General features: G+C 34.3%; 1 non-coding gene across 1 annotated transcript; it reads left to right on the plus strand.

Annotated features, from left to right (window-relative positions):
• Nucleotides 1-935: 935 nt before the first annotated feature.
• On the plus strand, nucleotides 936-1,042 carry LOC131169484 (small nucleolar RNA R71). The gene has a single exon (XR_009140425.1). It is a non-coding gene; the product is annotated as a small nucleolar RNA R71 (small nucleolar RNA).
• The last annotated feature ends 14,909 nt before the right edge of the window (nucleotides 1,043-15,951 follow it).

Raw genomic sequence — 15,951 nt, forward strand, 5'->3', positions numbered from 1 at the left:
AAGTCTTTAAAATTTCTTTCTCTTATTCTTCTTTTTTATTTTTAGCCAACCTACATGGGAATGGAGGAAGAACATAATTATTAACTTTATTTAGTTTAGATTCAGTACTTACCTCAACTTCAGGAATTTTAGACTCTTTTTCTCCTTGCTTCTTCTTTGGCTCATGTAAAGTTTGGTTATCAACTTCTTTTCCACTTCGCAACAGTATCGCACTCGCATTTTCTCTGGGGTTCTTGACTGTTTGTGATGGGAGCTTTCTAGAACCTTGAGCTTCCAACTTACTCACAGATGAAGCTAACTGACCAATCTGCTTTTCTATGTTTTGATGCTATTTTTGGTCTCCTGTTGAAACTGTTGGGTATTGTTAGCCAAGGCCTTAACAATTTCATCAAGTGACATACCTTGATTTGAGGGAGGTGGAGGTGGAGGTGGAGGTGGGGGCAGTTGTGGTTGATTGGTTTTGCGTCGGTTGATTCCCATAACTCAAATTGAGATGATCTCACCATCCTGGATTATAAGTATTAGAATAGGGATCATACCTACATTGTGGCTGTCCATAATGTCCTACTGCATTAGCATGTTGCATTGACTCATCCTCTTGTAATGCAGGACACATATCAGTAGCATGACCTGAACCCGAACAAATTCCACATACCTTAACAGTTTGCATATTTCCTACAGTCAACTGCCTCACCAAATAAGTTAAATCAGAAATTTGTTTCTCAAGGTTAGATGTACTTACCTCATTAACCTTCATAGGTGTGTGATCCATTCTCATTCCAAACTGTTGAGAATTCACTGCTATGTTAGCAATTAGCCTCCTTGCTTCTTCTGGTGTCTTATCAACCAAAGCTCCTCCACTAGCAGCATCTATCATACTGCAGTCCATTGGTAGAAGTCCCTCATAGAAATATTGAATTAATAGCTACTCACTTATTTGATGATGGGGACAGCTTGCAAACAGTTTCTTAAATCGTTCCCAATACTCATACAAGCTCTCTCCATTGTGCTGCCGGATTCCATAAATTTCTTTTCTTATGTTGGCCGTATGAAAAGCAGGAAAATACTTTTCTAGAAATATCTGCTTCATCCCATTCCATGATTTGACAGATCCGAAAGGAAGGTAATACAACCAATCCTTAGCTGTGCCTTCCAGTGAGAAAGGGAAAGCCCGAAGCTTGATCTGATCCTCTGAGACTCCTTGAGGTTTCATGCTGGAACACACAACATGAAATTCTTTTAAATGCTTATATGGATCCTCACCTGTGAGACCATGAAACTTAGGCAACAAATGGATTAGTCCAGATTTCAACTTAAAAGTAACATTTAAAGCAGGGTATTGAACACACAAAGGCTGTTAGTTTAGATCAGGAGTAGCTAACTCTTTCAAGGTTCTAGCAGCCATGGTTTCATTTTCGGAATTTGACTTTAAATCCGAATCCAAACTTAACTCCCTTGGAGATTGGACTCCTTCAGATGTACTCCGAATCAGCCTACCTTGCTTAGCCAATTTTCTCAACTGTTTAGCTATTTTTTCTACTTATGGATCAAAGATCAACTCACCAAATTGAGAAGTTCTTGTCATAAACAAAAAGAAATCAAAGTAAAAACAGAAAAATGCCTCAAAACCCTAGAAAATAATGGAATTTGGCCTCAAGAGGATGGGGCCAAGGAATCCTATGGATTGATTAGTCTTGATCAGAGCGTCATTTCCTTCAAAATAGGTATGGGCCGCCCTCTAAATTCAACCAAAATCCTTAATGAACAGTAACACCGTAATTATTTTATTTTTTTTTCTTTTCCAAAAACCTGAAAATAGCAACAACTCACAAACAAAATTAATAACAAAATATCTAACACTAAAAACACGAAATCAAATAAACTTTAGTCCCTGGCAATGACGCCAAAATTCTTGGTGGGTGTCGAATCCACCAGAAATTAAATTAACTGAAATTACCAACTATAAAATATTTTCAATAGCAAATGGTAAATCCAGGTCGAACCCTAGAGACTGAATTATTGGATTTTCGTGCACTTGTATAATGGAAAATGAAAGAGATAAAGATTGGGGGGGGGGGGGGGGGGGGGGGGGGGTTTTATAACACAAAATCAGAAGAAATCAGAAATTCAAGAACTAAATATGAAAATCTCAATTTAAACAAACTTCAGTCCAAGGTAATTCTCATTCCAATACATTGATTTGATCAGAGACAAAAGAAATACAATTATCTCTTCTTGAATGCTTAACGTAGATTTACCAAACAGCGAGGTAAACCCCTGACTTCCCTTTACTCATCAATTCGAGCCTAGCACTCTTATTGACTCTAATTATTAACTGAATTGGTATTAAGCAATCCTCATTAAAATAATAACTACTTTAAGAAAAGGAAGTAGTTAAGCTGAACAACAATTTATAAAGCATAAATTTTTTAATCTACCCTATTGTTTCCTTAGGTTATTATCGAAAATTAGGATCATAATCAATAAAACCTAATTGCTACTTATGTTCAATCTTACACAATAATTACGGATTATGAAGATGAACGAGCAATTGATCTCATCAAACAATCAACTAATAGGCCTTTTTAGCAAATCATTCAATAGATCAAAGACAAATAAATCAGAAAACAATAGATATTCAAAAAGACATAAATTAAATTAAGAACTTGGTCTCACAAATCAAGCAAAAGAACTTGATTCCCTTGAACTGAATTAAAAACTTAGCTACTCATATTCATGGCTTACAGAAAAATAAAGAAAAGAAATCTAAAGCATGAATGGAGAGGCTGCTGAATCCTTTTGGAGGCATATCCATCCTCTTCTATTTATAATAAACGGTATAGGGTTAGGTCTTTTTAGAGTCTCTATAAAAAACTGCAACTGGAGCAAAATTAGGAATCTGACTGTCGACGGATACACGACCCGTGTATCACTACATGGCCCGTGTATCACTACACGGCCCAGGGCCGTGTAACTTACTGGAGCTAAATGGGCATGTTTCACATGGGCACAAAAAGTTGCACGGGTCTCCAAGATTTACACGGGTTAAGTTACACGGCCCGTATACTTTGTTTCTTCCTCAGTTCTCTGGATTTCTTCTGGCAGAAAGTTACACGGGTCTCCAAGATTTACATTGGTCAAGTTACACGGCCCGTGTACTTCGTCTCTTCCTCGGTTCTCTATCCTTCGACCTTTCCAAGCTTCCTTCCACACTATATTGCTCCGGAACTTCACCGAAACCCTGAAAAATATAGCAAGAGTCAAATTTCTCCATTTAACACAATTATTTCAACAACTCTCTAAACATATGCCTAATAGATAACTATACTTAATCAACTGAATTAAACATAAAAACACATTAAAAACACTAAATGTGATGAGAGTAAAATTAATAAATTATGCACTTATCACTGACTTTGATGTGGGAACACTGTCCTCCATATCTAGAATGTAATGCCATTCTGTGTTTTATGGCCTCACGTGCCATTCTGTGACATAATAGCCTTTGGCTATGTTGATTGAGTTGTTATACTTGGGTTTTATCCCTGATAATTATTACAGCTTATTAGCTGTTTTGTTGCACATCGGGAGACACAATGTGATCAATAGTGTGATGGTCTGAGGTACTTAGTACCCAGTGCCAATTTACCCGTTTATCCAGTCTAGTCGACCAGTATGGGTTACTCGGGCAATGATATAAATCTTACCAAATTTTAATCGAATAATACTGTAATAAATATTAGAAATTAAGTCTACAAAAAAAAATGTAAACATACATTCTGCATACTTACTTTATTTTAGTTATTTTATTTTATATTGTCACCACTAAGTAGAATTGCTTAGTGCGTCACTTTTGCCACGCACAGGTACTGGAGACATAGTTGGGGAGCACAGCAGACATCAGACCTGCTGAACTTTCAGAGCTGCATACTGAGTCCAGAGTCACCTCACATCTGCAGTGTACTTGATAGGACATTAGGACTTTGGGTGGCATTTTGTATTTTGCATTTTGTATTAGTTTTGATTGTAATTACAAACTCTTGAACTTATGTGATAATGTAAAGATATGAAATTTCATGTTATTGAAATTTTCTGTATATTATGTTGAAAAATGAAATGTTGAGAAATATTCATAAATGTGTTTCAAGTGATGATGTGAACAGAAAAATTATGAAAATAGTGTTGAGATTTTGAGATTGAGTTGAGATGTGTGTATAATGGAGTTCTGGATTTGGAAATTATATTGGAAGTGTCTTTTAAACAGGTTCAGAAGAACTGTTTTCCAATTTATAGCAGGCACTCTGCCGGATTTTCTATAAAAATTGCAGAAAAATTCAGATTTATGAAAAAATTATAAATAAATGAATTAAAAGGGATAAATTGTAATGGAAATATGAATTGGTGCTCCGGCACTTTGAGTGGCATATCTTGCTCGGCTATACTGTAGACGAGTAAGGGGTATCATAAATAATTATTTATATTAATTACTATAATTATTAAATATAATAATTGCTATATGGTAAGTGCTACATGGCAGCATTAAAGTTTAAAATACTACATGGAAGTCATAAGGGTAAATCTTCTTACTTTATAATGTCACGTGGCAGCACCAAAATTTAGAATGCCACGTGACAGCAGTAAGAGTGTAACACCCCCTTATTCGATCTATAGTACAGTAGAGCAAAGGAATGTCGCATCTTATGCCAGAGCACCTAGTCTTATGTTAGTTCATTTCCTTGTCACATTGAGTTTGTTATAATTCAATTCAAAAATTATTTTTTTTTTCTTTTAGAGAAACTATAAGAATCTCCCCTGTTTTATTAATATTTTCCCTATTAAAATATTTACCTGTGCAAATATTTCCATAACACAATCTCAAATTTCATCACTATTCCATAGCATAAATCATGTTTCCATATCATTCATATTCATTCCATACATGAAGTTATCTCATTTCATTAATTTACAGAATGTGCATAATTTACATAACTTTTGTATCTCTCAAAATTTAATTATAAACTTTATATCAAATTATAACATACAAAATATGAATTGTTATGGATCTGTGGACCCTACCAAAATGATATGTTAAGGTGACACCAATTCCTACTGCAGATCTGTCGTCAAAATCCCAGTTCAATATCTACTGGGTCTTATCTCCAGTACCTGCGCGAGGAAGAATCATCGCACTAAGTATTTCTGGTTAGTAGTGCAATAATATAATAAAATACAACATATATAAATTAAATTAGCTAACAAGCTATGTGGAGTAAGTATAATTCACATATGAGTTTTCATGAAACAATTTGATAGTAATGTGGGTTTTATAATATCAAATGTTTATGACCTCTACATACATTTACTGTGTAACAAATTTTGGGTACTTTCCTTATTTTCATGATCTTTGGAATCATTCCTTTTAGAGGATCTTTACTTTTCTTTACTTTTTTGTACAACTTTCTTGCTTACTTTCAGTGCCCAAAGTAACCTCTAACAGACTATTAAGACTGGATACGCGAGTATAATGGCACTGGACACTCGGTGCCTACTGGCCATCATACTGTAGTGCCTACTGGGTATGTAATATCGTGCAGAAAGCCATGGGTATAATCACATCGGACACTTGGTGCCTGCTCGTGATTATTCAAGTCATCATTAATAAGAGATAACCATATCGGACACTCGGTGCCTGCCCATGGTATCCTGGCATAGAAGCTGTGTATAGTACTGCTAATCTCATCCCTTCTTGGCATGCCAATCTATCCAACCCTTACACTACTGTCTAGGTATCCTTGGGCTTATTTATTATCATTAGCATTTCAATGTTCACTTTTTTTTTTTCATCATTCATCATCATTCTTTCATCATGGCATTATCATCTCAATCATAGTGGGAACATAGGTCCCAATCACATATTCACATATCATATATGTTCAACAAGCCATTGGCATTAAGTACAATTTACATTTCAAGTCATATTATGGATATTTCATAAGTTCAAGATTTGGTACTTTAATATCTCTAATAGATGTGGCCAAGATGTAGTAACAATTTGGCCATACTTTCTCCATAAAATTTATAGATTTATGTCATATGTTTATTTTGGCTTTAAAATTATTCAATTTTCATATGTGTAACTCAAGTTATAGCCATGTTACCAAAACTGATGCAGTGACCAATTTCAGATTCAAGGCATTTCAGAATAAGGTAGATTTCTAGAACTACTTTGTCAAGCCATTTTGGATAGGTTATAATCACAATTTGACTTCATGTTCTTCATATGAATTGTTTCCCTATGTTTCAGGGTTACACAGGTTTAAGAATCACTCAATTTGGAACTTTGGATCAAAAGTTATGGTCATTTGATTCACTACTGTTCATAAGCAATATTTTTCTATTCCAGTCACAATATAGGTTTTGAGCAAGTTTTTGGATTCCAAAATTTAACCAAGTTACAATTAAAATTGGGCAGTTTGTTCTTCATGAAAGTTATTCTATTATGTCTCAGCTTTCTAACAAAATAAAAATCACCTCATTTGAAGTTCCTTAGTACAAGTTATGCTCATTTTGGTGTGTACTGTTCATTATGTCATTTTTTTAGAATTCCATATTTTCATTTCTGGATTCAACTCAGAATACCAGTGACTTCCAATCAGTTTCAGGTCAAGTGTTCTTCATGAAAAATTTAGTATTTTGTCTTATCTTTAATTTGGCTTTAGTTTCACATCAATTAGAGTTGTCTAGATCAAGTTACGAGCATTTGAACTCACTGGACTCAGGCTGTCCAGGAGCAGTTTTAATCCACCACTCCATATTCACTCAATTATTTTGGTATTTCATCAACATTTCACAATAATTGCACACCAAATGGTCTTAATTTAGGCATAAACACATCAAATAGGGCATAAGAATTAAAAACCCGAATTTCAAAAAACCCTAATTTCAAATTACTATAACTTAGAAATTCACTAAATATCATAGCACTAACCTTGATCACCAACTTGAATCAACTCCAATCAACTCTCCAATCAACCAAAACTTGACTTTCCCCTTGAATCCACTCTTGGCCAAAACCCTAATTCCATTTTTCACCCATGATTCAAGTCAATTTTCTATAGGAAGTTTCATATTAAACTTGAAATCAATGAGCTAATAGCCAAAGAAGCATGAAATCCAACTTACCTTGATTTGGTCAATTTTCCCCTTCACCCAATCTTCTAAATTCCTTGAAATTTTGATGTGTTTTCTTCAAATCAAGCTTCAATTTAGGGTTTTCTAGTAATTTCCTAAAGAAATTGTGGAGGAAAGTTAGGGTGTGGAAGCTTGAATGAAGCTTTAATGGTGGAATTTGGGAGAGAAAGAGAGAGAATGAGGGTGACGGCAATAAGGAAGGAAGAAGATGAAATGAAGACCAATAACATAATTTGGTATGTTTAAAGATATAAACTTTAATTTAATTAATTTGGCTTATTAGGAAAAATAGATATTTAAAAATTTTAATTGAAATTTTAATTCTTCCATCACCATATTTCTATTCTCATTCTCCTTATTTTTCCATTCTCTTTCCAATTAATTAAAGTCCACTTCAATATTTAATGTCATTTAATTCATATAACATTTTAGTCAAAAGTCAGCTCTTCAGGTGAAATGACCAAAATGCCTTTCATAGGGTTATAGTCCATCTTTACCAATTAAGTTTTTGGCATTGGTTTACTTTCAAGTCTTGAACTTATTTATTTCCATTAATCCCTCATTTAAGTCCTAAATAAAAGTCTCACAGGGTTCCTCGTGAATTTAAGGTAGCAATTGAACTCACAGTTACTTTTCGGTTTGGTCACCTGTCGCTGTGGACTTAGGCTCCCTTAATCGATTTACACTCCACTTCTTTTATTTTTCTTCAACTTGATCTTTACTTAACCAATTTATGACTTCTCACTCTAGTTTAAGTGTGGTTCCAGACATTCTAACCGTCCAAATAGACATTAGTCATCAGAACAGTAGAGTGTATGAAACTACTTAAAGTAATTTCCTTTTTTGTGTTTATAGGTATGACTAAGGGAGAGTTTAATCTTTAAGGCAAATTTTTGCTCAGAAGAAGAAGAAGAAAGAAAGGGAGAGGAATGACTGTTGAGCCTGCCTCAAAAAAGGACAAGAAATCTAAGAAGGTAGTCGCCCCTACTCCTCTTGTAGCTGTGGTGAATAAGCCAGTTATTGCTGAGCCTGTGATACTCCTTCCTCCTCCTACCTCTGACACTGCTATGACTCCAAGTGGCAGTGGAATTGATATTGTCCTTAGGAGACAGAACCAAGTGGTCGAGAATCATCTATTAGTTGAGTTGCTCAGGTGAAAACTGACCCTTCCTGGTGAGCAAACTCGGCTTGATCCTAAAAGCACTTGTGATGTATTTATCCGGTCGATAAGTTTAAATTTAAAGGCAGTGACAATTACAAATCTTACATTAGAGCCTTTGCAAGGTCGTCAAGACAACTATAGTGAACTCTAGACTAGCTGCAGTGCCTTGGAGTTTGTGGTGGAGGAGAGAGATGATCAAAGTAAACAACATTAGTCTGACCTTGGGGAGTCCAACAAATGATTTGCTGAACTTAACATTGAGTTTTTTGCTGCTAGGAGTCTTCGTCAAGTTGATCTCAAGCTGGCGAATACTAGAGTTCAAGAGCTAGAGGCAAAGGTGAAATCCTCAAATGAGAAGCTAGTGGAATTACACATGGCCGTGCAAGTAACTATTATTTCCAAGTTGTCAAAGCGACAATCGGGTGTGGACTTTGAATGGATAAAAGAGATTGTCCTTGGTCAAACTAATCTTAGAGAGGGAAAGGAGGAGGGAGATAAGGGTGGGGAGGAAAGGAGATGATGATGCTCCTCCTTAAATGAGTAAAGCAAGGGCAAGTGTGCCCTATAATATATGTCTCTTTGTACTTTGATATTTTAATGAATTTATATTTCAATTAGTCTGTGTTTGTATTGTTACATTCTTAAACTATAGTATTATTTTTAAAAGTCTTTAATAATACTTTTCTGGGTTCGAGAAATCCATTACCAAAGCCTCGAAGCTCAGATGAAAAATATTTTTAGTACTTCCATCAAATATTTGTTGGGACTAAAATCAAAGCAACCTAATAATGAAAATACTTAGGTTTTTTAAATACTAACATCCAAGTAAATCTAGTAATCGAATCACTGGCATTTGAGTTATTTTGTACTTTTTTAAAAAATTTTTTAAAGGACTGATGTCCAAGTAACATATAGCAATTTACTTAGGTTTTATGATGAATGGGACCTGAGCATCCTAATGCATAAAATACTTTAGGCTTTAAAGGAATAAGGCCCTAGTAACCTAGTAATTAGAATACTTAGGCTTTAAAGGAATAAGGCCCTAGTAACCTAGTAATTAGAATACTTAGGCTTTAAAGGAATAAGGCCTGAGTGAATACCTAGAACTCTTACATTTTTCATTAAATCCTTGCCATGGTTGGTTATGTCAATGCTTTAATGGCAGTCTTCAAGTCATGTGCTATTGGTTGGCATGTCAACACCTTTTAGGTAGGCGTGCCATTTTTTTTGACTTATTAACGCCTTTTAGGAGGACATGTGCCCTTTATCGTCTTTTTAATGCCTTTTAGGCAGGCATATGCCCTTGATTGGCTTGTTAATGCCTTTTAGGTGGACGTGTGTCACTTATTTGCTTATCAACGCATTTTAGGAAGACATCTATCATTATTTGGCTCCTTTTAGGTGGACGTGTACCCTTGATTAACTTATCAACACGTTTTAGGTGAACGTATGCTACTAATTGGCTTAGTAGTACCTTTTAGGTAGACATGTGCTATTGATTGGCTTGTTGATGCATTATAGGTAGATGTGTGCCGCTGATTGGCTTGTTAATGCCTTTTCGGTGAATGTGTGCCACTGATTAGCTTGTCAACGCCTTTTAGGCGGACATGTGCCTTTAATTGCTCTATTGCATTATTAACCATTTTGGAGGAATTAAGTACTATCTTTATAGAAAAATAGAAAATAAAAATGCTTGAATAAATTATTGAATAAATTAGCCTACTGATAGTACTTTTTGCGGTTGTTAATGTTCCATGCTTTTGGGAGGCTATTTGTCTTTCATGTCTACAAGTTTGTAAGCTCTGAGGTGGATGGCCTTTGTAACAGAGTATGGACCTTCCCACTTCTGGCCATGTTTGCTTGTGCTGGCTCTACGTTTTCCTAACCCAGCTTGTTTCATTACTAGGTCACCCACATAGAAAGTGCATCCTTTTACTTTCATTCGGGCCATTTTTTGTCCACATGCTGCCACGTGAATGAAGGCTTTTTCTGTTTGAGCTTCTAACTAGTCAAGGGCAAATTTGAGGTCTTTTTCATTGGTCACAGGTTCTATGTTTTCCACCCTTGTCATTTGGGCATGGAATTCTGCTGGGATGATTATTTCACCTCCATAAATTTAGGGAGAAAGGTTTCTCACCCGTGCCTAATCTTAGTGAAGTTCGATAGGCCCATAAGACATTAGGAAGTTTATCTCGCTATTTGCCTTTTGCTTTATCCAACTGCTACTTTAGTCCTCGTACAATGGTTCTATTTGTCAATTAAGTCATTCCATTAGACTGCGGATGATAGACTAATATAAAGTGGAGGTTGATTTGAAACTCTGCACAAAATCCTTAGATTTTTTTGGACTCAAATTGGGTGCCATTGTCAGTGATTATCACATTGGGTATACCAAATCTTGCCAGAATATTGGTTCTGACAAAAGTATGGCCTTCTTTACTGTGATCTTTGGTGTTGCCTCGGTTTTTGCCCACTTTATAAAGTGGTTAATTACTACTATCACATACTTATGCTATCTTAAGGCTTTTAGGAAAGGGTAATATTAATCCCCCACTAGTAAAAAGGCCATGGACTGCCAATGGCAATTAATCGCTCCGTGGGTTGGCAAGGAATGTGAACAAACTCCTAGCATTTTAGACATGTTCGAACCAGCTACTTTGTAATGCCCTCACTTTAGGTAATTATGTATACTCTACTATTCCGATGACTAACATCTGTTTGGGCAGTCATGTCACACCCTATCCCTTATAAGGCACGACATGTACCCGTAGCATACCTAATGAATTACCAAACTCCACCTACAGATAACCCATTAGTTATGCTACAAAGGATTTTAAAACAAACCATAACTTTTTATCTTATCAATTCTTTTGTGGAAAACTGCATGAGAATAGTTAAAATTCCATGTAAACATTCATTGGAAATAATGATAGACCAAATATTACAAAAGTTACATTTTCAGAAGTCTCAAAGTAAAATACAAAATAGTTACAAACTCAAAATAAGATAGCAATGCAATGCTTTTAAATGCAAACTGCTCAATATCCATACATCCATACATATAGGTACAAAATACATCCAAAGGAATCACAAGGGTATACCTAACGTAAATACCCACAAATAATACCAAAATGCTGCTTTCAAGTCTCTCACTCGGCAGCCTTCTCCTTTCCCTTACTTGCGACAGCATAAAGAAGCTATCGCTGAGTATATCACTAAGTGGTGTACAACTAATAACTTTAAAACTTAAGGAAAAACACAATTTGTCAAAGCATAATAAATCACATTTTTCTTAAGCATGAAAACTTCACAAGAGTTCTAAGTTCATAAGAGCCATTTATTTGAATAACATTGCAAATGAGAAATCATACTTCATAAATCACAATTCACAAAGCATTAGTGTTGCCAACATCAACACACAGTTCAGGCCATGACACAAAATTTCACGATCAGTGCCGTGTTGTACACCATGACAAAGCAATCTCAACTTCACTAATCGTTATTAATGAGGGAAGGGCTAGCTAGCTAATGAGTACTCATATAGTCTTACCTCACTAACCGTTATTATTGGGAGACATAATCAATATCAATTACCAACCCCAAGTAGCCGTTACTACTGGGGAGTTTCGAAAGGGACTGTCATGCTAACTGTGGTTTCAAAACAGTTTCCAAAAATTTTTCCATTCAACAATCACATTTATAAACCAATAAACACATTTAAATTCATCATAATATCCAAATAAAGGTAGCAACACCTAAATTTCTTAAATGCAAGAGAAAAACCATATTTCAGTCAAAGTAAACTTGTTCAAAGCAAACTCATTCAATTTAACACATTCCAAGCAATTTACAAATTTAAAAACGAAGAAAATGTTAGTTGTGCACAAACCTTCAATGCTCTCCTTTATTGTTACCTACTTCTCCTTGTCCGTTCCAACTTCTTTTTCTATTGAAAATACACAAATAGAATACCTCAATGCCAATCTCAATTGCTGCCAAGAACTCATTATATGCATGTCTAATGCATCCCAAGTTAGCTTTGAAAATTTTAGAATATTTTGGTTTTGGGACAGCTTGGTGCCTTAATCTTTGAACCCAATTTTTACCTAGCTTCGATCATAATTTGGTAAGATGTTCTTCATGAAAATTGTTCATTTAGGACTTTATTTTCCTTTTTGAATCGCCTAATTCGGAGCTGTGTAGCTCAAGTTATGCCCAAAACACTATTACTGTTCACGTCACTATTCATGTTGCAGATTTTGTTCTGGCAGATTTATCGATGCAAATTTGTTCAACAATTTGACCAAGTTAAGTCCATAATTTGGTCTAATGTTCTTCATATGAAATGTTCTACTATGTCTTAGGTTTCCATCGGTTTAAGAACCGCCTAAATCGGAGTTTTCTAGTGAGAGTTATAGCCTTGCAAAATTTACTATTCATTTGGTCAATTTTAGGTGCCCAGATTTTGGCAGATTCAGTGACCCAAATTCGTTTCGCAATTTGATAGAGTTAAGTTCATAATTTGGCCTAACATTATTCATATGAAATATTCTACTATGTCTTAGGTTTCCATCAGTTCAAGAATTGCCTAAATTGGAGTTTTCTAGAGAGAGTTATAGCCTTGCAAAGTTTACTGTTCATTTGGTCAATTTTAGGTGCCCAGATTCTGGCAGATTCGGTGACCCGAATTTGTTTCGCAATTTGATTGAGTTAAGTTCATAATTTGGCCTAACATTCTTCATATGAAATATTCTACTATCTCTTAGGTTTCCATCGGTTCAAGAATCACCTAAATCGGAGTTTTCTAGAGAGAGTTATAGCCATTGAAACTTTACTGCTCATATAGCAATTCTGCAATTTTGCAGATTCAGTAACTCAATTTTGCTCAATAATTTGATTGGGTTAATGGCATAATTTGGGTTTATGTTCTCCATGAAAGTTTTAGGTCTATATCTCATCTAACTACTGGTAAAATTTCAGGTCATTTTGACCTGCCTAGCTCAAGTTATGACCAAACACGATTACTGTTCATGTGTACTGTTCATACTGCAGTTTTTCAAGTTTGGTCAGTTTGTTCACTAGGTTTTGGTCACTTTTTGAGCATGTTTCCTAAATGAAAATTGTGTCATTTAGTGCCTATTTTCAGTCCCAATTGGTCCCATACCAATTGGACTTGTAAAATTTCATTTTTGGTCCCTCAAATTTGACTTTTGGTCATGCTTCATACCCAATCCGAATTTGGCTTTGATTTAAACACTTCTAACACACTTAATTAGGTCACAAATGGCCATTTATTTCCTTAAACTATGTCAAAGACATCATTTAGCACTTCTTCACATTTTTGGTCTCTAAACCCTAATGTTCAAAACCCTAATTTTTCTCCCATTTGGCCAAAACCCTAGTTTAGGTTCCATATATGTTTTCTTTCATTTTCTTATGAAATTTCATCATAAATTAACTTCCTTCCAAGCTTATACAACTAATCTAACATGAAAAGAAAATTACCTCTTGTTGATTTCTTTTCAACTTCACTTTTCTTCCAATTCTTGTTCTCCTTGCTTTTAATCTCTCAATCAAAGATCTCTTTGATGTTTTCTTTTAGTGGGCTATGGAATTTATGAAGGGAATTTAAGGGAATTAAAACTTGGGAGGGGAAATCAATGAGGGGAAGAAGTGGAAGAAGAAGAGAGAGAGAGAGAGAGAGAGAGAGAGGAGAGGGTGGTGGCCTCTTATGAAAAAAAAGAAATGAAGAAGACATTTGTCTTCTTATTTATATATATATATATATATATATATATATATATATATATATATATATATATATATATATATATATATATATATATATATATATATATATATATATATATATAAATTTTAATTGTGTCATAAGGATGATTAAACTTAAATTTTTATTCCTTTTTTTTTTTTACATTTACACTTAATTTTTTTCTTTTAATTAAATAATTAAATTTAACTATCAAAAGCCCATAAGTCTTTCATTTTAATTTTGTCATAATGGAAATGAAAGTTATGTTTTTATTTCTTAAATTTTCCCTTACATATTTTTTTACTTGAATTTTTCTTCAATTTTTACCCCATAATTCAATTCATTAATTTAATTTAATTTAATTGACATTTTGGTCAAAAGTCAACTCTTGAGGTGAATTGACCAAAATGCCCCTCATCGGGTCATAATACTTCTTTTTATAATACCCGATGAGTCCTTAGCTTTTTTGTTCACTAGAATTTTTATTGTGTCTATCTCAATTAATTTTCTATTTATTTTTGGTCCTCAAGGTGTCTTTGAATAGTATTAATCACAGACCAAAAATGGTATTATTCATAACTCGGAGGTTCGGGGTGTTACAAGTCAGGATGTCTGGAACTACACTTAAACTAGAGTGAGAAGTCATAAATTGATTGAATAAAGATTAAGTAAAGTTTAAGGAAAATGAAAGAAGCGAAGTGTAAATCGGTTAAATGAGCACAAGTCCCAGTGATGGGTGACCTCACTGAGAAGTGACTGTGAGTCTAGTAGTTATTCCATTCCTGTAGGACCTTGTGCATAAATAAATCAAGAAAATGCAAAGAAATAAGTTCAAATAAGTAAATAAAAAGCTAAGGGAAAAATGAAAGTAAGGACTTATCGGGTATTAAGGAAAAAGATAAACCGAAAACCAGATAAGGAAAAAAAACTTGGTTAATAAAATTTAACGGTTCCACATTAATTAAAAATGAAATTTATTAAGTTAACAAATTTAAATAATCTTAATTAATAGAGATTAGGAAAATTTAACTATAATTAGCAAAAGTCAAAATGAAATGATTATAAAGTTCAAGGTAATTATAAAAATGCCATCTACTTATATTTACAACTTTGCCATTAGTTAATTAAATAATGTAAATATCATAAAAAAGGATTTAAAAATAAGAAAACTTCATCTTTTTTCCAGTAGCCTATCGTCTCTTGTTCATTTATCACTCTCTCTTCCATTTTCTTCCACCATTAAAGCTTAATTCAAGCTTTAGAACCTAGGCTTCTTCCACCAAAATTGTAGGAAAACAAGAGAAAAACTAACATTGAGCCTTGAATTGAAGAAAATAACCAAGAAAGCGAGAAAATTTAGAGCATGGAGTAGCCAAGAATTTCAGCCATGGTGGATTCAATAAGGTGAAGCAAGTTTTGGTTGATAGAAAAGGTGATTGGAGGCTAAGGGAAGCAAGAAACTAAAGTTAGTGCTAGTAAACTCAAGTGAATTTGAAATTTCAACAACTTGGGGTTAGGGTTTCTGAAATTGGGGATTTAAATTTCTATGCTCTAAATGATGCATGTATGCCTAAATTTAGTTTATTTGGCATGCTATGAGTGTTATAAGTTAATGAGATAACAAAACCATTGATTGAATGGAAGGATGTGCAATGAGACAGATTCTGGACAACTTGTGTCTAAAGTGTTCAATTGATCACAACTTGAGTTCTATAACTCCAATTGTTGTGAAATCAGTGCCGAATTAAATATGAAATCCATATCTGAAACTTTTATGTTTTGACCCTTATCGAAATCCTTGAGCAACTTGATTAAATTGCTAGACCAC

Source organism: Hevea brasiliensis, chromosome 1 (genome assembly GCF_030052815.1).
Source record: "Hevea brasiliensis isolate MT/VB/25A 57/8 chromosome 1, ASM3005281v1, whole genome shotgun sequence".
In the NCBI taxonomy this organism is placed as follows: Eukaryota; Viridiplantae; Streptophyta; class Magnoliopsida; order Malpighiales; family Euphorbiaceae; genus Hevea; species Hevea brasiliensis.